The 24060-nt window shown below is 37.1% G+C and overlaps 1 protein-coding gene across 3 annotated transcripts in view; it reads left to right on the top strand.

Annotated features, from left to right (window-relative positions):
• The window catches only part of DMD (dystrophin), a 2119021-nt gene that overhangs the window by 213125 nt on the left and 1881836 nt on the right, over positions 1-24060 (top strand). The window lies entirely within an intron of this gene.

Here is a 24060-nt window from a genome sequence, read left to right as displayed (position 1 = left end):
GGAATGCTGAAGCTCTTTCAAGAATTTATTATATTGTACCTAATATCTTTCAAGGGTTGAATGATTTAGAAAGTCTAAGCTATTACCAAACATAGCCAACACTATTGTTAAACCAACTGTTCAAGTCTTTATTAATAGATCTTAATTCATTTGGCCTGTCTTAGAGTATAGGGTCACAGTCTTCATCGGTTGCAATGTAAAGGCTAGTCCCCACTAAAGATTTTGAATATTACATTTAAAAAATCACATGAAATGAATTCCTTGCCTTCCATGGGCAAAACAACCCATCTTGTTTCTAATGAATATAGTGACAGACATGTTAGGACCAGGGAAGGACCAATCCCAATCATCAGTGACATTTCAACAATAGAGGAATTCATATTAGGAAAAATAGACGATGAAGGCTTGCAGCCCCAAAATGTTTGTTCTATTAAAAATGTGCCTGTTATCAAAGTTACACAACTAGGAATTTTAGATAAAGTTCATATGTGCATTATTTAAAACACAGAGATTTTCATAAAACTCAAGTTAAAAGCAAAGAAAAAACTTCACATTTAGGCTCGATATCGGGCCTAAAAACTGAAATAACTCAAGGGTCACAGTACAGAAATGTAATACTTAGGATGAGCATTTATTAAGTGTAAGGAGACAGTAATATAATGGATTTACATGGGTTATCTCATTTATTTTCTAAAGCAACATTTTGAGGTAGACACTATTATTATCCCCATTATAAATATGAGAAAAACAAAGCACAGAATAAATAATTCATATAAGGTTCAATAATTCAACAGGTTGGGATTCTTTTTAAAGCTTTCAGGCCTCCAGAGTTCATCTCTTTCTCTCTCTTTCCCTCTCTCTCTGTCTCCTGAAAAAAAATCATAAAAAAGAAAGGTATCCTTACCATATGTGGCCACACTCTAATAATATTTATTCCATTCTGTTTGATTTTTTAAATTAATAGCTAGCATGGCATATAAATGGATTTCACAACCTCTTAATATCTTGACATTTACGTTGAAAAGCACCTGTCCAGATGATTTGCCAGAACTACTTACTCACGAGGTCACATCCTAAATTTAGGTTTTTGACTTGAAAACTGTTGCTCTCTTCTCTTGGTTTCATAAACATATCAGTCCAAGAATTTATTCTCTCATTTTTCTCAATATTAGATATAAATCAGAATATTTATGGTTAAAATAGGAATGTTACCAAATGGGCAATCTTTAGCTACAATGCATGGGTCCTATACTCAGTGAAACAAGTCATTCTCAGTAAAATTTGGTACTTTTTTTTTCTTTACTGCAATGTAATATAAAATATAACCAGTATTGCAGGAAAAAAAAATTTAAAAGAAAAACAAAGACATACTAGATTTAGTACACATTTTACTTTCTTAGATTATTATTCTGTAATTCTCACCTGAGGAGAGTTAGAGAAGGCAAAATTTTTAGAATTATCAGACTCAGGATGTGTTCTTCAAAATGATAGCATATATCTTTATCCTTAGAAATGACCAGAGGGAAGTCCATTACACATTCAGAATACTTTAAATTAGACATGTAAACTTTTATGTGAGCAAGTCTGAGTCATACATCATTTCCAGGTACAAGGAAGATCTACCAATGCTCCTTTTATTACCATTGGCTTTGAAGGTAGCATGTTGTCTTACTTCCCAGTGTTTGGCATTTTGTTAAAAAATTTTATTAATTGAGGCAAGATTGACGTGCAGAAAAGCTATAATATTTAATATATGTATCTTGATGTGTGTGAAGTACATATACAACCATGGAACTGTCACCATATACAATTACAATAGCATAAACTTAACATCACTCCAAAAGTTTCCTTTCTCTCTCTCTCTTTTTTTTGATGAGAAGATTTAGCAAAAGATCTACCCTTATAACAAATTTTTAAGTATAAATTACAGTATTGCTAACTATATGCACCGTGCTGACTAGTGGATCTCTAGGATTTGTTTGTCTTGCATACATTAAACTACAAACACTTTGGCCAATCCATTGCTATTATTGGTGCTTAGATAACAAATACTTAGATAAATTAGGCTTCTATCAGATCACAGATATATCTTAAATAGTCATTACTATTGAAAAAAGGTTGGGGCGCCTGGGTGGCTCAGTGGATTAAGCCGCTGCCTTCGGCTCAGGTCATGATCTCAGGGTCCTGGGATCGAGCCCCGCATCGGGCTCTTTGCTCAGCAGGGAGCCTGCTTCTCTCTCTCTCTCTGCCTGACTCTCCGCCTACTTGTGATCTCTCTCTCTGTCAAATAAGTAAATAAAATCTTTAAAAAAAAAAAAAAAAAAAAAAAGAAAAAAGGTAATCGATGGGGTACCTGGTCAAGCATTGGTCAAGCATGGGACTCTTGATTTCAGCTCAGGTCAGGATCTCAGGGTTATGGGATTGAACCCTGTATCGGGCTCTGTACACAACTTATCCTTGCTCACTCTCTGTGTATCTCAAATAAATCTTACAAAAAAGCAAAGAAAAAAGGTAGATGGAATCATTCCAAACCCTGTGATTGTTTTTCCCAAATTATAAAGTTTGAATTTACTTTAATGTAAATAAATATATTTAGCAGTAAAAAATCATTTTGAATTTCAAAAGAATGACAGAACATGAACTATGCACTAGCACAATAGTCTTGCAATATACCAAGAAGAAGGAAAAAAAAAAAAAAAGGAACGAAGCAATTGCAAGCTGTGAAATGGCAAATTAAAGCAGAGGATTAAGTTGTTTTTCTAGTTAAGTATGAAGGAAAAATTCTGTGGTTTTGCAGAAATGGCTAAGTAATTGCATTTGGTATGGAAGATACTGTTGGTTAAAATTATCTTAATAAATTTGTGAGTTCCTCACATTCACCAAAATGAAGCAATAATGTATGGTACATTTTAATAAGAAAAGTTATGGTTTGGTGTCGCTCTTGCCAGCAAGAACGACACGGAGACACGCGTGGAGGCAAGCTTCTTTAATGGCTTCTTTTAATCTTCTTCTCCTTTACAAGTACATTCAAGCATATATACACCGGCAGCTTAGCCCGCCTAGCCAATCACCGCACTGTGCATGCAGCTTCCTCGTGAGCGCCTATCTAACTATAAATGGTCACATTGCTCCCATGCAGTGATCACGCATCTCTCACTCAAGCCTCTGACCAATCACACTCCGTTCCTCAATTGCTTGTTATAGCCTGGCTCAGCACTTTTCTATAATGGCCCTCGACAGTTTGGGTTTTTAGATAGCAGTAAGATTGCATCCATTCATGGGTTTTTGTGTAATGGTACATGTGTACATAATATATGTTATGATGGATAAATGTGTATATTTAGTCATAATTAATCTCTAAACTTTTGCTGTCAGATTCAGTAGCCACTAGACACATATGACAATTTAAATTTAAATTAGTGTAAATAGGGGCTCCTTGGTGGCTCAGTCAGTTAAGTGTCTGTCTTCAGCTCAGGTCATTATCCCAGGGTCCTGGGATTGAGGCCCATGTTGAGCTCCCTGCTCAACAGGGAGTCTGCTCCTCTCTCCTGCTACTCCCTCAGCTTGTGCTCTCTTGTTCTCTCTCAGACTCTTTTGCAAATAAATCTTTTTAACAAAAGGAAAAACAATAGTGAAACTAAAAGTTGTGGTCCCTCCCTTGCACTAACCACATTAGAAGCATATAGTAGCCATGTGTTTTCAATGGCCATCTCATTGGACAATGCAGGTATAGAACATTTTCTTCATCACAGAAAGCTCTAGTGCACATTGCTGGTTAGCTCTTTTTATCAATACAAACTTCAGCATGTAAAAAGTACCTGCATGTGGAATTATTTGGCACATATTGATTTTATTTTAAAATAACCATTTGCACCTAAAGGTTTAAAGAAAATTAGTATACTTTTGAATTGAACACAGATTTTTGAGTTTTTCTAAATAAAACTGTGGAATTTAAACTGAAATATTTGACAAAAATTACAGTGCCACAGAAACAATTTACAAAGCAAAACACATTTACATTAAGTTGTAATTTTTTGAAAAGAGAAGAAAATAAGTATAATATTTGTACACCTTTGTATTTTTCTAATTATGATTATAGTTAGATGGAAATGAATTTTAACAAATTAAGGGGTAGTATCATCATGGTACACAGTCTCCAAAATGGTTTCAATTTACAGTTGCAGGATACCTTGTTCTCACCTCTTCTAGTCTAAAGCCTTGCTTAAGGATCAGGATGTATATTCTTGTTATCCATCTGTTACCATTACTGTTGTAGGTGCCATGAACAGGGACATAAGGTTTGTCTTTGTTAGATACAAGTCTTATATGAACACTTTTTAGACAGTTTCAGCTTGGGGTTGTTCTGGTTGAATGCCTTTGCTATAGGTATGCACAGTACAGATCTCTGTAGGTCATAGGCATATACTATATAGTGCTGAATGTGGATCTCAATGGTGTGATTGGATCACAGTTCACATGGTTGTGATTATGAATCATCTCATGTGAAGTTACTGGGGGTTTATTCTCTAAAACTAATGATGTTTATAATTGATGGTGTATTATTATAGTATCCAAAAATGTTAAAACAAACCATTTAATAACTTTTCCTAAGTTACTCTCATTATTTTGGATTAACTTTTTTTAAAGATTATTCATTTATTTGACAGAAAGAGCACAAGCAGGGGGAGCAGCAGAGGGAGAGAGAAGCAGGCTCTCTGCTGAGCAGGGAGCCTGATCCCAGGACCCTGGGATCATAACCTGAGCAGAAGGCAGACACTTAAGTGACTGAGCCACCCAGGCGCCCCTCAGATTAACATTTTCAAATGACAGTTAACTCCTGTACTCTCTTGAAGGGAAAGGGATTTGGAGGAAACAATAGAGTCATTTTCAGATTAACCCAAAATATGATTTTATCAATGATGGATAAACTCACAAAACAAACTGAGGGTTGCTGGGGGGAGGGGGTTTGGGAGAAGGGGTTGGGATTATGGACATTGGGTAGGGTATGTGCTTTGGTGAGTGCTGTGAAGTGTGTAAACCTGGTGATTCACAGACCTGTACCCCTGGGGATAAAAATATATGTTTATAAACTCCACTCTCTTGATAAAGGTGTGTCACTTAGAATTTTTTAGTTATTTTTTTTTCTATCATTATTTCAGTAGAAAAAAAGTGTTTGTTTTTTTTTTTTTTTTCAGAGTTGGTGTAGTACAGCTAAGCATAAGAGGACATTTAAAATCACCTAATGTTTGTTTGGATGGAAATGAACTGCCTCAAAATCTCTTAAGTCTGTCCCATAGGCAAAGAAATCCCCAAACAATTTAGTCAGTGCTTTAAAATAAAATATAAGATCAGTAGTTTTCATCTGGCATTTTGACAATTCCATGTGTAGCATCGTGCTTATCAATCAAGGAGTTAGATCACTGTGCATAGTAACATCGCAGTTACCCAGTTAATATAAAAACAAATATATATTAGTTGATGATAGCTTTTCTTATTTTTATACAGTTATGAGACCTCTAGGCTATGAAATAGAATAGCTAAAAATTAGACAACTATTAATGAATGATACAATTAATTAGATTCTTTCCCTACAGCTAAAAAAATGGAGTGCGAATTAGAACAGCACCGAAGTTATGCAAGTTGTCCAAGTGGCAAAATACAGCTGATTAGTACTAATAAACTAAAGTCTAATCAGACACCATTTACACAAGGTAGTTTCTTCAGGCAAAAATCAAAGTAGAAAAATATAGCCTCCTTCAAGAACTAATACTAACAATTCAGTGATAACAAAAATAACGCTCATTTATAATATAATTACATCATTTAAAAACATTGAGCTTTCATGATAAACACATGCCATTTTCTCTATAATTACTATACTCTATAAAAATCATTTGGTAAAGAAAATGATTTGTCTTCATTCTTTATGTGTCAAGGTCAGACATTAATATTTAACTGCAGAAATTATGTTTTTCTTCTTAATTTTGCAACAACAGTGACATTTTCTGAAGCCCATATAGTTAACACCATCATGAGCAAAGCAACTCATTTTTTTCTCATTTACTTTGATGCTATTCACAGTGGTTCTTCAAGTTGCTACATGATTTTGAGATAGAAACTCCAAAATAGAAGTGGCTGTTGATTCTCAGACCAAACAGATTAGTGGTGTCCGATGAGAGGTGTTTTACAGTGTTTTGTCACATTTCATTTTGATTTTTACTTTTTTCTCTGTTTGACATATGTTCCAAACTGGGGCGCTATAAAGTTTTTATTGCCATAAGTTTGAAATGACCACATTACTCATGAGCTGGAGAGTCACACATGAGTTTTTAGCTTCTTTCAAAACTGTAGAAATAAAACTTTATGGTACCTACCTTAGTATATGTTGTTTTCTGCAATGACATTTGGCTTCACTATACTTTTTTTTTAATTCTTCTTCATTAGTTCTTGAATTATAGCAGAGTTTGCATTAAAATTTCTTAATATCTAACCATTTGGTGTAAGCTACATTTTATGATACCTAGTGTGTTCTGTTCATGCAGATTGTCTTTGACCTTTAACAACTATTTTTGTTTAAATTTTAGATGATCAGTTTAAACATAGTTCCATGTGAAATTTATTATTGTTGCAACACTGATTTTATTGCAAAAAGCAGTTTTTGACATCCAAGCAAGCCAAAACTATTGGCTAAGATGAACTATGAAAGAGGAATATTTGCTTTCCCTTATGGGAGTAATTAAAATTCTCAACACATACACGGTCACAGTACACACTTGGTGTAGTACACACACTTCAGTAAGCCATGAGTTTTCCTTTTACATGTTTGCAATCTAGCCTCTACGAGGGCATCATGATCTCAAGCTGAGTATCCAAACTATAAAGGGATTCTAGAATTAGCTTATCCCAGAGAGAACATCTGAGTAATGTGGCTGACCTGACAGCCTTCAGTGATATACTCAAAATGGATATGATAGGGAAAAGGGTTTACTATTTTTGTCAAATATACTAAGTTGGTTTTTTTTTTTTTTCAATTTAGACTTAATTATGGTAAAGAAATTCCCCAGTCTTCTTTGAAAAGGTCTCCCATCTTTCATCATATCTCCAGATCTTGAACTGGTGCTTTTGAGGGTTTTATTTTAGGTTTTTTGGGACGGCTGCTCATCTTAGTTTAGAGTCAGAAGCACATGTGTGTGTCTAAATCAGATTAAAGGAAGAATGTGGGTTGTTATCACATTGCTTTGAACTCATAAGTAATACTGAGAAGTACTAGGTGTTTTTTTTTTTTTTCATTTTTTAATTGTACCTTTGACTTTTTCTTATCACAGCAGTTCCATTTGAAATCTCTCCATTTCTATATGATTACACATGCACTGGAGCATGCCTATGAACAGTGTCTTACATATGTAAGGAGAGAAAACCAATGTGAACTGACTTGAAGTTCTTGGTATGAGGAATAATATATGTGATTTTGTGGTGTTTTATCAGTAAATTGCTTTTCTTGCCTGGCTGACACATGCAGGAGTTCTTCATACAGTACTAAAAGAGTAGACCCTCTCCTAGACACTTCTTTCTTCAAGTTATGGCTTCGGTTTTAAAGAATCCCCTTAAGCGTGCTGATAGAAGTAAATGACTCCTTTATACCAGACAAGCAGCAAGGACTTGTTTCAGCTCCACAAATAGCAGAATAGGGTCTTGTTGATCATAGAAGACTGTTTCATGCTAAATGGAAAGGAGAAAAGAATTTCCTCCTTTACTTCGGATGTGGCACCGCAATGATGCAGGAAGACATTGTTTTCAGTTCATTTGGGATGGAATCAAGTAAATACAGGTACGTTAGTGTTGGGAGGAATCACCAAAAATAGAACTCTCCAAAGTGTGCTGAATCTGCCTGTGTTTTGTCTGGCTGCTATGCTTGGTGTGTGGGCCATCTGGCTCCTGAATGCTGGTAATGTTTGCACACTCACACATCAGTCAGGACTGGTGCAGGGCCTATTAGGAAGCACCAGCCAGTTAGGTGACATGCCAGGACCGCCAAGCACTCAAGCGGGAATGCCAAGCAGGGAGCTTCTACTAAATCTGACATTGACATGGGCATTGGAGGGACCTTTTGATTCATCTGACTGTATCAGTGATGTCGAGGTTCTGCTAGATTAGGCATGGGGATGTCAGGTCTTATAAGGCCTCATTTATATCATTGGTTTTGCCTGCGTATTTCAAATGGAGCAAAACATAAAAAACAGCTATGAACCTTAGGTCCCACACCTTTTGGATGTAGAAGGATCATTGGCATGGAATTGTTGTGCATTCTTAATAGAAAGACATCAGAAGCAGCTTTGTGTATCCTGTTTCTCAATCTATATTATGCTACTAGTTTTTCACAAGAGGACTATACATTGCAGAAGCAGTTACCCAATAATCTTTACAGATGAAAGGATGGGTTGCAAGAAAATGTGTTCACATTTCCTGTGTCTTCTCAACCAGGTCACTGAAACTGAAAGGGACAGTTGCTAAGAAATGTGAACAAACTTTGAGTTCACTGAAATAACACAGAACACATTATTTTTTTTTTTAAATTGGAAACCCAGTCATTCAGCAGTTTGAACTAATGGCCACTACTCTTTTCTTTTGGAAATGTGGTTCACTGATATCGATCAGAAGATTTCAGCTGTTTATTTCAATTCTGATGATAAAAATGACCTGAAAACTGAGATCACCTAGAAGATTGGTAATTTTCTTCCTTTGTTTTTTAAATACCTGATCTTCACAGATGCTTTGATGATGCCCTAAGAACTAAGATGAATGCCCCCTCAGTTTGAGTTGTTTTTAAGATTTGAATTGTGTGTAATGTGTAGTGTATATGAGTTAATCTATTAGTGTAACTAATCCTTATCTAGAGAGCTCTTTAAAAGAGGCTATGGTTTTTTTCTTTGAAAATTATTTCTTACCCTCTAGATTTCTCAAGTCACCCAAAAAGGCAGTCATCATTTTTTTATATGATCTATTCACATGAATTAAATTTCTAAGTAATTGATCTGTGCCAAACAAAAATGGCTAATAAAGTTACTTCTGAACAGCTTTAAAAATAGACTTGCTTTGTCTAACTTGGTGTAATAATTCAAATATAAAGGGTATGATAACACGAGTTTAACTGGGTATAATAAAAGAAGTGAAACTAGAACTAACATAATTAGTCATGTTTCATGAGGAGTGCTAAGTACTTGATATTGTGCTTAGTACATCGACTTCTACTATTCTTTTTCCTTAAAGTAACACTGCGCTGTTACTTTTATCTCCATTTTACAGAGAGGGAAACCAAGGCATAGAGTGGGACAGTCACGGTTCATAAAAGCTATAAATATAACACATACTTCAGAGTTTCTTTTTTATTGTTTGCAAAAGGAAAGGAAGATGTCTTATACTTATAGATAACATTATTTCTGTGTTTCTAACAACCTCAGTAATGAAAAACAAATGAATGATGCCTTTTGGGAAAAGATAGCTCTGTAGTCAGGCCCACACACGAAGTGTTTGATCTTTGTAGGTTTGAACAATCAATCAGGAGGAGCTATTTTTCCTGCTTTGGCATCTGTCTACTTGGCAAGTCCCACAACTGTGGTGCTGGCAGCTCTGAGACTACAACGCCTCTGGTTTTTTCCCCAATCATTGGCTAGAGCTCATCTCCCTGGGCTGGCCTATTATCTATTCTCTTCCTTGACTTCAATCGGAGGAGTGTAATAGGAGTTGTGTTTTCCCGACCTTTTTCTAAAGATGTTAGAACTTTATTAAGGTCATGTAGGAGCCCATTTTGGATTCTAAGTATGTTTTTCTCTTACTAATGGATCTATGTTTTATGGTAAATAAATAAGAATGAATGCCACCACTTATGGCAATCAAATAAAACTATCCCAAACTATTCATCATAGTAATTAGCACTTTTTAATTATTTGTGCTTTAAATAAAAATTCATTTAAAGTACATGATAAATAACAAAATACATCTCATGTCCTAAAAATTAGGAAATGCTGCCTTGTTTTAGTGGAAAAAAAAAAAAGAATGTACATGTGAGTCACCTTATAAAAAATGCGACTAAAATTATTCTAATGAAAATATCTGTAGTTTTCTATAGCTGTTCATGTGTGAGTACATGTAAAAACCTATACACACATGTGTCTTATATAGCCACATGTACATTGTAGGGATACTTTGTCATACAGATATAGAACTTAGGGTTTCCTTACCAATGTAAGATAAGAAGAGCTAAAGTATGAAAATGAAATTAAGCCCACTTCCTTCATGCACTTATCACTAGTCTTCAGAATTGGTTGCCCTTTGGGCACCTTTTTAATTATATTGCACATCTCTCAATTAAATATTGGGAGGTTGAAAGTTAAATGACAGTTCTAATGTTTTCAGTGGAAGACCTGAAGCTACGCTATTAACAAGCTAGTAAAGGGAAGGGGAAGGAGATTTCTTTCTCCATGGAGTTAATGATACAAGGAGTACACTGCATCAATGCTAGCCAATGACAGTGATACAAACAATACTTAAAACGTTTCCAGTGAGAAACATCCGCTTTTGTGAAAGCAGATTTAAATTTCTACCTCCTTTAGTCATACACATTCGAATGAAAATTATGTTCCATGAGTAATAATAATAGTTAATATTTATGGATGTGCTTACCATCTGCCTGCCACTGAACTCAGGGATTCACAAATTTTATTTAGCACATAACCATCCAAAGATGTAGGTTTTATTATTACCTCAAATTTTATACATAGGGAAGCAAAAGCATGGAGGTTAAATAACTTGCCCACAGTCACACTATCTGTGTACCCTCGAGTGTCACTTGTCACCATTTCTTGTTTTGCTTATCCCACCTCCCCAAAGAACACATTACCAATTATAGATGGGTGTTGTAATGAACTATTTGTACTCATTATGGCTCAGAACTATCTTTTGTAATAGCTAGAAATTTGGGGGGCACCTGGTTGGCTCAGTCAGTTAAGCGACTGCCTTCAGCTCGGATCATGATCCCAGGGTTCTGGGATCAAGTCCCACATCGGGCTCCCTGCTCAGGGGGAGCCTGCTTCTCCCTCTCCCTCTTCCTGCTGTTCTTCCTGCTTGTGCTCTCTCTCTCTCTCTCTCTCGCTCTCTCTCTCTGAAAAATAAATAAAATATTAAAAAAAGATAACTAGAAATTTTCTTTAGCTGGCAGAAAAGGAATACTTCCAGTTTGAAAATGGGAAAAAAAAAAAAAAAAACTTTGGATGGAAAAGTTGCTTTGAAGATCAGCTCAAGTCCATAATGTCTATCCATATAACTTAGTAAATGGCTGGTCAGGGCATATTGTGTAGCATTCTTTTAAAATAAAATTGCTCTAAGTTTAACTTGCTCTGAGTAAACACCAAGTGGGATGATTCTGAAATATCCAGTGAATAAAATAAATTCAATCATCTAGTGAATTTCAAATAAATAGGTGAAAATCAAGATTGACTTTTTTTTTAAATAGACATTTTTATTGAGATAATTGTAGCTCCACATGAATTATAAGAAAGCACAGAAAGAGAACTTGTACACAATTTACCTAGTTTCCCCCAGTGGTAACATTTTGCAAAACTATAGCACAACGTCACAACCAGGATATTGACATTGACACAGTTCACCAAATCTGTTTAGATTTACACACTGGGGTGCTCACCAGTATGTGTTTTGCCTATATGAGTGTGTGTGCACCTGTGCACGGGTATATTTTGTTTTATAGAATTTTATCAAATGCATAGGTATCTTGAGATGTGAGAGAGAATAGAGGCCCAGCAGGGATGGAGAGTGCTCCCCCTTGTTGTTTATCATTGGCAGCTGTTGGGATTGGGTCTAGGATTGCATCCTAGATGGTGTCAGGCTTGCCTGATATTGTCTCAGGGACTCCTGTTGGATCTGGGGGAATAATGAGCCCAACTGGACTGTCTTCTGAGGGGAGTTCGGGGTCATGAAATGTTGGGTCTGGGTTGCCTTCTATTTGGTGAGGAGATGTTAAATCACCCAGATGCTGTTCCAGTTCCTGGGTCCCAGACCTCTGTCATCTTCTTACCACATTTCAGAGCTATTTTTGATCACATCTTGCATTATTACCAGTGCTTATTATTATGTTAGTGGGGAGTAGCAGGGAGAAATGGGTCTAAGCCATTTTTTCTGGAGTACCCAAACTGACTTTTCCTGAGAAAAGTGTTTTCTTTAACTGTGTATGTTGTTAATATTCTCAGTAATTTTCCTACTGCTCTATGAATTTTTAATTTTAATATGAAGATATAATAAAAATTATTTTTTAATTCAACAGATACTTATTAAGTTCTTATAATGCCTTATCTTCAGTGCTAGACTGGTTGATCTGTCTCTGCTTCTGCTCTTACTGGAATGAGTAAGCAAAGGCCTATAGTGATTTCCATTGGATAGTTCACTTGGGGGAGGGGACACCTACTTTCAAATTCAAGCATTTGTAAAAAATCACAGTATCTTATCAGTTAGCTACTTTAACTATAAGATCAATTGTTTTTACTGGTAGTTGATGCTTAGTGGCTTAGTGCCAGGGTGATATGTGTTATAGAAACATATAGACAGTTTATCTTTCCTGGGAGGGGGAATAAAATTTCTACCTTACCATGAATACTTTTATTTTATTTTTATTTTTTTAAATTTTTTAAAATTTCTTTTCAATGTACCAGAATTCATCGTTTATGTACCACACCCAGTGTTCCATGGAATATGTGTTCTCCATGAATACTTTTATTTATTTTTTTTAAAGATTTTATTTATTATTTTGGCAGAGAGAGAACACAAGTAGGCAGAGAGGCAGGCAGAGAGAGAGAGAGGAGGAAGCAGGCTCCCTGCTGAACAGAGAGCCCGATGCGGGACTCAATCCCAGGACCCTGAGATCATGACCTGAGCCGAAGGCAGAGGCTTAACCCACTGAGCCACCCAGGCGCCCTCCATGAATACTTTTAATTAAAAAGTAATCAATGGTCTGTTTTCTTTTCATGGTATTTAAAAAATATTTGTCCTCTGTAACTGTTTTTAAGCAACTTTCATTCACTGACAGTAGGCTGAATTCACTAAGATTGGTCAAACTGATAACTGAGAACATGTTAGGAGTTAAGTGATTCCTTTTCTGCATTTTTTCCTTCTTTGCCTTTGTTTTGTTTCGTTCTTTGCCTTTGGGGACATGTATTGAAGAGCTTGTCTCTCTACACCCACCCAAACCACACCCACACATTTGTACTTTTCTCTGTCTCTCTCTGTATATGCATGTATTATTTTCAATTAATATGATTCACAGTCATTATGATATTTTATACCTTTTAGTGAATAATATGGAATTTTGAAACAGTATTTGATTATAATAATAAAAATAGTCCATTTTATTTTATGTGTTACTCATAAAATGTGCTCACAAATATCATGTAATGATAGCTCCAATTTTGTACTACTCCTGCCGTGAATGCTGGGAGAATTAATTTTAATAAAGTTGTTGTCAGTATAGCTATCTAGTATAATGGTCTTACCTAGAAATTCAGCATCAAAGAGAGGATATTTCAGAATACTAAAACTTCATTTAGAGACAAATGGGCATACTAGTTAATATGGCTATGACTATGAACCATACAAAATTAAGATTTCCTCGAACACTTTCAGATAATACTGCTAATTTTGGCTTGGGAAAAGATTGACTGGACAAATATCACTCAATTTTAATACAAGAATTAAAGGATAAGAGGCAAATAATAAAAGACGGGACAAGAAGAATGTCAGAAATAGGGGCTTACACTGAGAAATCGTAGTAAGTTTCAATAAGCAAACTGTAGAGAATAGTAAAAATCACAAAACTTTAATGTATATGGAATTAAATGTTCAGACACTCTGCCTCTGATTGTGAGTTCAGGAGGAGGAACTGAGCATATGTGGCTCAGCACCCTTGACTTTTGGCGCCCTGTCTCTCTGTGATGTTAATTGTATAGGGTTGTCTGATATGGGAAAAGGTCCACACTATTTTATGCTACTAGTATGTGTCACTAGGCAAATTGTCATCAAGCACAGGTAGCAAGAGGGCTTAAGCCATGCTCGCTGATATCAACTTTATCATAAATAAAGGAGATATTTTCATCTGTATCTGTCTGACTCCTGTGTCTGTCTTATTTGATTATAAACCTGGGTGGGAAAAATAGATTTGTTGTTAATCCTCTCAAACACCATCTTATAAGTAATATGAAGACACAGTCAATTTTTAAGCAGGGAAATGAGGTAGAAAAAATGATGATTAGAAAAAATGGTTTCCTTACACTATGAAGGATGCCTCTGGAATGGGCTGGAGATGAGGATTAAGGAAATGAGTTTGGAGGCTACTTCTCTAATCCTGGCAGTAGGGACTCAGCTAGATGATGACTGGGGAATGGAAAAGTGGAGACATTCAAAAGGAAAAGCCATTTTATGTGAGTTCCACTGATACTCATTTGTGCATAAACACTGCATGGATATATCCTATTGTACTTTATACATCTGTCCTTAACCCCCCATACTCCATTTTCAATATGCAAGTAAAATAAGAGGTTTTAAGTCATTGATTGGACTGCTGCTTACAACTCTTCAATAGTTGTCCATTGCTATAAAGTTAATGTTTAAATACTTACCATGAGTTACAGAGCCCTACCTTTTGCTGTCCTTTTTTGATTTTTCTATCCCTCTATGCCCCTCTCTAAATTCCAGTGATACTGATCTTCTTTTAAGACACTGGACTATTTTCAGACTCCTTTGCATCCTACAGGTCAAAGCTTAATACTGCCTGACCGGGGAGCTTTCTAAAGGACCTCAACCTACCCTTGGTTTTTATATGAGCTCCCGGCACTCCCGTGCAACTAAAGTACAGTATATGTGAGCTAAAGGGGTGAGACTTCTGTGAAGCTTCTAGTTACTCCTGTGTTTGTGGTATGTTTCCTCTCTTCTGATTTCTTTACCAGCTGGATCCCACCTCTATCTTTCATGACTTCCAGAAATATCCTAGGCTTCTGTTTGTTCTCATTTGTGCTTTCAAGGTGGATTTTCATTTTAATCTTTTAACCCCTGAGTACTTTATGTCATTTCAATGGAATTTTGAGTAAAGGGGGAAGAAGTGTAAGTGCCAAGTTGGTTACCATGAACAGCAATAACAAAATTGATACAATAACAAAATTGGTAATTAGACCAAATTTTTATTGTCTATTATGCTTTGGTAACACTGCTTGGTCATGGTAAATAAATTCAGTTTCAGGAACATGGATAAATTTAGTTCTTCTCCAGGGTAACTGTAAACCTAGAAAGTAAGCGGATGGTACATGCATCGTCTGATCCAGGTTTGCAGGTCGTTCGTTTATTTTGGAAAAGCCACTTCCACCAAGTGAAATGAGATGAGAAGATCTCTATCACCAATTGATAATAGAGATAAAAAATAAACCCCCACTGTAGAAGTTGGAATTCACATATTGGTAATTGTGGTTTTATACAAAATTAAGAATAATCCCTACGAATGTATAAATTATAAAGGTTTTGTTGAGCTCAGCTGTGTTTGTCTACTCTAAAATTGCTCTCTATGAAAAATAATTCTCTAAATGTAGTCTACCATTATATCTAGCATAAGACTTCTCTCCGTGAGACTGTGTTCAATATACTAACTCTGTTTGGAGAGTTAAGTACTTCATGGGTTGTATATTTGACGACTATCAATGGAAAGCACTTGGGTGGCAACAGTTGGAGATTTTCAAGCAGTGGGAATGCAAATGTCTCCATTAACTTATTAAAAAATTGCACAAAGTGTTTGCCCTTTGAGGAAGACAACTTGAGTCTTTTATTCACTTGGAATTGCTTGAGATAAAGGGAGACATAGCTTTGGGAAAAGTTTTCTAAAAATCTGAAAAGAGAAGGCATTTCTCTGGGAGGAAGTTGCTAAACAAAGGCAGCTATAGAGCAAAGGGGGAGGTTGGATCTCTTCCTACCCCTTAGCACCAAAACTGCCAATGCAGGGCCTGCCTACACTGGCCCAAAAGTTCTTCAAAGATCATTGTGTTCCTGCAGCTTTTCTCTGTATAATAGACTCTTCCTGCCCTGTAGCAGCCTGCCTGGTTTGTGAACACCATGGGATTTGACCCTTTGAAGACTTTACTTTTAAAGGAGTTTGTCCTGTTTGTCCAGATTTCACCCAGTAAAGGTCAGCTACAGCTGGTAATAGTTTTGTCAATGTGTCCATACCTTGGGACAAAGTTTCTTATTGCTCAGTATTTTCCCTCTAGTTTGACTTCACATTTTGAGGATTAAAAAAAAAAAAAAAAAAAACTTCTCTGCATTTTTCTGATAATGCATATTTCTTTGGTTTATTTTTATTTTTTTTATTTTTAACTTGAAAAAATATAAGTTAAAGCAGCTAGATATTTGCCATTATTGTGCTTAATCAAATAACTAATCAGCTCTTATGGATTTTGTCCAATTTGGTATTTCCTTTCCCAATTCTCTCTCAACACGGATATATACCTACATTTACATTGATCTTTTCTCCAATTTCCCTGATTTGGAGTCAGTCCTGCATTTGGTTTCTAATTGTAAAGCAAAGTCCTGCAGTGTTCTGGTGCTCCATAGGCATCTTATCTGTCTTCTTTGAAACCAACTTGGCCAAAATCCCAGGATAGGAATATTTAAAGATAAAAGCCATCTTTCTATCGCTTGCGCATGCCATCTTACTCTGAATATGTATACATCATCCCTTTCCAAAACTGTATTATATGGATTTCAAAAGCATAAGATTCAATACCCTTTTTTGTAAAACACATTTTACAAAACTGTTATTCCCAACCAGAAAATAAATTTAACAATAATGTAACTCATCTATATATAATTTCAAAGTATTTGCCAAATAAAGAAGAAATTAAAGGGTGATTATTAATTATGAAATAATATATATCTAATGATCATCAACAATTCATTATCTCATATAGAAATATGCAGGCTATATAATGCTGTAGGTAAATGTAGTACCTGTGCCTGTAATTACCAGGAATAGACAACTATAAATGCTGACTAATGCAAGTGTTATGCCCAAATTCCAAGACCCCCCAAAGACGACCACCAGAGTCCAGAGTAAAAGCCAAACAGCAAGGGTCGTTTTTTTTTTTTAAAGATTTTATTTATTTATTTATTTGACAGAGAGAGATCACAAGCAGGCAGAGAGGCAGGCTGAGAGAGAGGAGGAAGCAGGCTCACTGCTGAGTGGAGAGCCCGATGTGGGACTCTGAGATCATGACCTGAGCCGAAGGCAGTGGCTTAACCCACTGAGCTACCCAGGCGCCCCAGCAAGGATCGTTTATTACGAGTTTGAACCCGGACCTCCGCACACTCGTTGTCGGTGACGCTATGAGGTCCCGAGCTCAGGATCACAACACCTTTTATACACTATTTTTGGGGAGGCAGGGACTTAGCATACATCATAGTATCTTGTAAAAAATCGCCACATACCGCGGGAAATTCATAAAGCAACTCTATAATATGACTGGCGCGCTAGAGAGCGGGAAAAGGCTGGGAACAGATTATTGGTTAGGTCAAAGGGCTGTCATTCTTCAAACTGCTTAGTTGGCACCGCTAGGGTATGTGTCACCTCAGGATTGGCCGGGGTCTCCCTGTCAAGCAGCGGGGCGCCAGATGGTTATTATCTCTTGCACCCAGAGCTGGGTTGGGGGGTCTGGGAGCAGTCATTTTGTCACGTCCAATTATGAATGGGGGTTTCTCTGGTACCAGATGGCTGTTATCTCTCAGCCCAGAGCCAGGTGGGGGTCTGGGAGCGGCCACTCTGCCAGGTTCAATTCTGGGCAGGGGTTGTGTGGTTACAGAGTGCCTATAGAAAAGTCTGCTGGTATCTTTCCATCTCCTCATGGGTTAGCAAGTGAAGGTACAGAAGCAGAAATAGCGATAATGGTCATAATTTTATTCCCTAAGCATCTCACAAGTGTGTGATATTAATGATTAAAATACCAGGAATGGTATGGCTAATGGTAAGAGTATTTTCCTGTGTGATTAACAACTTCTGGTAATGTTCTAAACTTAAAAAGTGCAGTTTTCCTTTTTGATTTGTTGGTATCATAGTTGCATTTTTGGAGAATTCAGTGCATATTTAAACTGTGGGGAAAATGTGAATAAAAAAGACCTTGCATGTATATATTAAATGGAGCCAGGCTCTAAGTTCACATAATTACAACCAGGTTGTTGCCTACTTTTCAAAAGCTGTGCTGGCATGAAACAATTATTTGTTTTGCTGGACTGTCCTGCTTCTTACCAGATGTCTGTCATCCTGGGTGCACCCCTCCTCTCCATACAAAAATCTAAAACTTTTGCCCATATTTTCTAAATGTACCCTAGAAAGTGGTAGTTCACCAGTCAAGAGGAACTGCAGATGGGGATTGCATTTTTAAGTGAAAGTAACAGGAAGTCCAACAAACTGTTTAACCCAACAGAGAATTTTAATTCTTCAAATGATGAAGTCTGACAGAAGGCAGTCTAAGCAATTGACCATATGATGTCACTAGCATCCCAGGCCCCTTCTGTCTTTTTGCTCTTCCCCTCATGATGTGTTCCTCTCTCATGCCTTCCAGTTCTTGTAAATGTATCAAAGGAGAGGTCATCCACCCAATGCAAGGCAAACCAATTAAAAAAAAAAAAAAGAAACTAAAAACCTGACACTGAACTGTTGCAATGAAGAAAGAAATTTATTTATTGATGTGACACCACCTACGAGAACAGAGCTAATGCTCAAAAGTTCCAAACTTCCTGATGGTATGCAAGTGAGGACTTTTAAGGGCAAAAATGAAGAGTAAGGGGCTCCAGGTAGTGGATTCTTTTGATTGGTCAGGGATTGGGTAAAGTTTAAGACTGATTGACTTGTCTTTCTGTTAAAGGTCCATTATTTTTCATTAATATCATGTTCAGGTTGTTGTTCTCTTCCCTGGTCCAGGTCTGCAAAACATCTCGGCGAAGTGTGTCAGTGATGCTATCTTTGTTAGCAGAAGCAGAGACCATACACCTTGGGACTATGATGACTTTGCAGGCTATTTTGTTTCTTGTTCCCTTGGGCAACACTTTCATTATCTTAAGCAAAGCATCCTGGTGTTTTAAAAACAAAGAGAAGTTTAAAAACATAACCTCCTGTATATGTGGAAGAGACCAGGGAAAACTGAATAACTCCCTAAAATGACCAAAGACTTACCCTTAAATAACTTCTCCAGCTAAAGACAAAAGATGTTGGTGGGTGGGGTGCTGTTACGGGAGGTTGCCAGGAAAAAAAAAGTAATCAGGGTGTGGTTATTATGCAGATTTAAGTGCCTTCCTTCCCCATTGGTGAGAGTTTGTAGAGATTGAATGATACCTGAATTCCTGATACAGAGCGGAAGACGCACTTACAGATGGAGATTTCTCTTATACATGTAAATATCTATTATGGAAGGGTAACTTTAATTTTACTCTGCTCTGTCTGCTATTTCTTTAAAAAAAATCAACTCAAGTAGTGTCTGGGTGGCTCAGTCAGTTAAGGTCTGCCTTCGGCTCATGTCATGATTCCAGAGTCCTGGGATGAAGTCCCACATTGAGCTCCCTGCTCAGTGGGCAGTCTGCTTCTCCCTGTCCCTCTGCCACTTTCCCTGTTTGTGCTCTCTTAGTCTCCATCAAATAAATAAATAAACTCTTAAGAAATATAATAAACTCAAGATAATCCTTAAGCCAATGAGACATGTTTTGGAGTAATGAATTTTGCTCCCCTTCAGAAGCAAGAATAAGATAGAGATAGTATATATCAATAAAGCTTAAAATTGGAGTGAGGCGGAAGGTGCAGCATCTCTATCAAGAAAACAAACATACCCAGAAACCTTCAGCAGTCTCCTCCTCACATGTCACAAGATTAGTTCTGGCCTTCAAGGAGGCTAGAAATAAGGGTGTCTGTTTTAACTAGACACGCTGCAACCTCCAAACAAAATCAGAATTTTGTTAAAAGGAAATGCATGTAGAATGCATATTGGGGAAGCAGCTAGCAGTATCTGTCATGAAATTACCATAAAAATAGGGCAACTGGGTGGCTCAGTTGATGAAGCATCTACCAGGGTCCTGGTATCAAGTCCCACATCAGGCTGGGTTCCCCGCTTAGCTGAGGCCTGCTTCAGACTCTCCTTCTCCCCTTCCCCCTCCCTTTGCTCATGCTCATGCTCTCACTCTTTCTTTCTCAAATAAAAAAAAATATTATAAAAGAAAGGAAATTACCGTAAAAATTAATACTTCAAGATCTATACAAGCAGATTTGCCATTGATTCCTGAAATTCTAGATGAGATTTTCAGTCGGTTGTGGTGTAAATTTCAAGGATTTCAATGATGGTCCTTGAGAGTGGTGACATATTGACCCAATATTTGCAGTATTCAACTTTACTGTCTTTCATCTATCCTATCCCAAGCAGGTCAATTTGTTATCTTATTTAACAAATAAAGTCATTAAGTACAGGATGACATTTTACCAGAAGTTGGCATACAATTAAGAGAAATTGTTATCTCAAAAACAAAACAAAACAAAACTAGGCTAAGATAAAAGCTGTGGTTTGTCAACCATACGTTTTGACCCAGAAGAGCTATTTCACACCTTTTTTCCTGGTAGCAAACAATGAGGGAAACAAATGCTTACCATCTGCACATTAAAACCTGTTGAATCATTGGGGAATTGGAAGTGTTGCCTCTTTTTTGTTTGTTTTTAAGCCTCAAGTTAAAAAAAAAAAAAACAGTACTCAGGATATGTAAGCAGGGTTGATTGTAACACTAAAATGAAACAAAAGAAATAAACCCAGAGCAAGCTGCTTCCCAAAAGCCACAGCATAACACAAAGAGCTGTAAACTACTTTGGAGAAAAGAGAAAAAAAATATGTTTCTTCAAAAATAGGATATCCTGGGCGCCTGGGTGGCTCAGTGGATTAAGCCGCTGTCTTCGGCTCAGGTCATGATCTCAGGGTCCTGGGATCGAGTCCCGCATCAGGCTCTCTGCTCGGCAGGGAGCCTGCTTCCTCCTCTCTCTCTCTCTCTCTGCCTGCCTCTCTGCCTACTTGTGATCTCTCTCTATCAAATAAATAAATAACATCTTTAAAAAAAATGGGATATCCTGGGGACTTTTTAGAACAGCTTTATAGACATGTGATTCACATACCATAAAATTTACCCTTTAAAATATATAATTCAATGAGTTTTGGCATATTCACAGAGCAATACAAGTATCAATACTATGAGATTTTAGTGTGTTTTCATCATCTTAGAAAAAACTCCAGGGGCACCTGAGTGCTCAGGGGGTTAGGGCTTTGCCTTTGGCTCAGGTCATGATCTCGGGGTCTGGGATCAAGTCCCACATCAGGGCATCAGGCTCTCTGCTCAGCATGGAGCCTCCTTCCCCCACAACTCTCTGCTTGCCTCTCTGCCCACTTGTGATCACTGTCTGTGAAAAAAATAAGTAAAATCTTTTAAAAAGATAATAAAAAAAGAAGAAACTCCACACCTGTTAATAATCATTCCTCATTCCTCCCTTCCCACAGTTTCTGGCAACCACTAATCTCTCTTCTGTCTCTATGAAGTTGCCTATTACGGACTTTTTTTTTTTTAAAGATTTTATTTATTCATTTGAGAGAGACACAGTGAGAGAGAGCATGAGTGAGGAGAATGTCAGAGGGAGAAGCAGATTCCCCATGGAGCTGGGAGCCTGATGCGGGACTCGATCTCGGGACTCCAGGTTCATGACCTGACCTGAAGGCAGTCGTCCAACCAACTGAGCCACCCAGGCGCCCCCTATTACGGACTTTTAATATAAATGATATTATATGGTAGTGTCTGGTTACTTTCGCTTAGCATGTTTTTAAGGTTCATGCATGTTAAGAATATATCATTACTTCCTTCCTTTTAGTAGCTGAATAAAATTCCATTGTGTGGGTATCTCTAATTCTGTTTATCATTTCATCATTTGAGGGACATTTGAGTTTTTTTTCCACTTTTTGGCCCAGGAAGGAATTATTTAATGTCACAAATAGCCATTTGTGACTATCTTGTTAAGGAACAAGAATTTACTCTGCCTTTCAAGGTGTATCTAGCCAGACTAAGAATCACATTGATAGGAGACAGATTCAGGAGAAAATCCAAGTTAACAGTGTAGGTACTGGAATCCATAAACACATGGAAATTCCAAAGACAGTTAAATGAGGCCTATATGTCATTCTGAACTAAGGAGAAAGAGGTAGGGGTCTGAGACTTCAAAGGGAAGGAGTGCAATTCACAAGAAGATGAAAAAGAGTAAATGTTTGGTAAAGTGTTTGCTGGGCTCTTTAGAGACAGTGGGACACAGAGGGCTTGGATCAAATGGGCCTTGCTAGGTTCCTCTCTGTCAACCACACCTCATTCACAGTATAATACAGAGATCTACAGAGATCTCTTAGTTCCTAGAGCAGGTTATCTAAAATCTTTTCAGGCAGTCAAGAGGGGAGGTAAAGAGCTTTTCTTTAAACTGCTAGGTTTGATTGCTTTTTAATTCAAAATAATCTTCATGCCCAAGTTGCCGATATTGGTTCAGCTTGCCCTTGGCATCTACAATCCCATGATCAGAATAAAAAATTATTCTTTCAGTAGACATGACTTTTTCATCAAGGGACAGAAATCAAAACCTGAGTTGTATTTTTTTTTCATTAAGAAAATATTTGGAACAGTTAACAAAATCAAAAGACAACTGACAGAATGGGAGAAGATATTTGCAAACGACATATCAGATAAAGGACTAGTGTCCAGAATCTATAAAGAGCTTAGCAAACTCAACACCCAAAGAACAAATAATCCAATCAAGAAATGGGCAGAGGACATGAACAGACATTTCTGCAAAGAAGACATCCAGATGGCCAACAGACACATGAAAAAGTGCTCCATATCACTCGGCATCAGGGAAATACAAATCAAAACCACAATGCGACATCACCTCACACCAGTCAGAATGGCTAAAATCAACAAGTCAGGAAATGACAGATGCTGGCGAGGATGCGGAGAAAGGGGAACCCTCCTACACTGTTGGTGGGAATGCAAGCTGGTGCAACCTCTCTGGAAAACAGCATGGAGGTTCCTCAAAATGTTGAAAATAGAACTGCCCTATGACCCAGCAATTGCACTATTGGGTATTTACCCTAAAGATACAAACGTAGTGATCCAAAGGGGCACGTGTACCCGAATGTTTATAGCAGCAATGTCCACAATAGCCAAACTATGGAAAGAACCTAGATGTCCATCAACAGATGAATGGATCAAGAAGATGTGGTATATATACACAATGGAATACTATGCAGCCATCAAAAGAAATGAAATCTTGCCATTTGCGACAACATGGATGGAACTAGAGCGTATCATGCTTAGCGAAATAAGTCAGGCGGAGAAAGACAACTATCATATGATCTCCCTGATATGAGGAAGTGGTGTTGCAACATGGGGGCTTAAGTGGGTAAGAGAAGAATAAATGAAGGAAGATGGGATTGGGAGGGAGACAAACCATAAGTGACTCTTAATCTCACAAAACAAACTGAGGGTTGCTGGGGGGAGGGGGTTTGGGAGAAGGGGGTGGGATTATGGACATTGGGGAGGGTATGTGCTTTGGTGAGTGCTGTGAAGTGTGTAAACCTGGTGATTCACAGACCTGTACCACTGGGGATAAAAATACATGTTTATAAAAAATAAAAAATTATATTAAAAAAAAAAGATAATAAGACAAAAAAAATATTTGGGATTTGTAGGTTTTCAATTGTTTGGAATTATACTTCATAGCTTTTGATTATGCTAACCTTTGATGAAAAGCCAAGGTTATAAATATATTTTTCTAAGTGAGAATGTGTCTATAATAAACAATAATAATTCAGGCTTCCATAGTTATGTTCCTAGCTCTCATTCCCTCTCACTGTCAAACTTCCCTATAGATACTTTTTTTTTTCAAACCCAAGGCTCTATGAATTTTTGATA

Source organism: Mustela putorius, unplaced genomic scaffold, assembly GCF_011764305.1.
Source record: "Mustela putorius furo isolate JIRA1106 unplaced genomic scaffold, ASM1176430v1.1 tig00003836_pilon_pilon_pilon, whole genome shotgun sequence".
Taxonomy (NCBI): domain Eukaryota; kingdom Metazoa; phylum Chordata; class Mammalia; order Carnivora; family Mustelidae; genus Mustela; species Mustela putorius.
The sequence above is the reverse complement of the archived record's forward strand: the minus strand, read 5'-3'. Positions and strand labels throughout refer to the sequence as shown.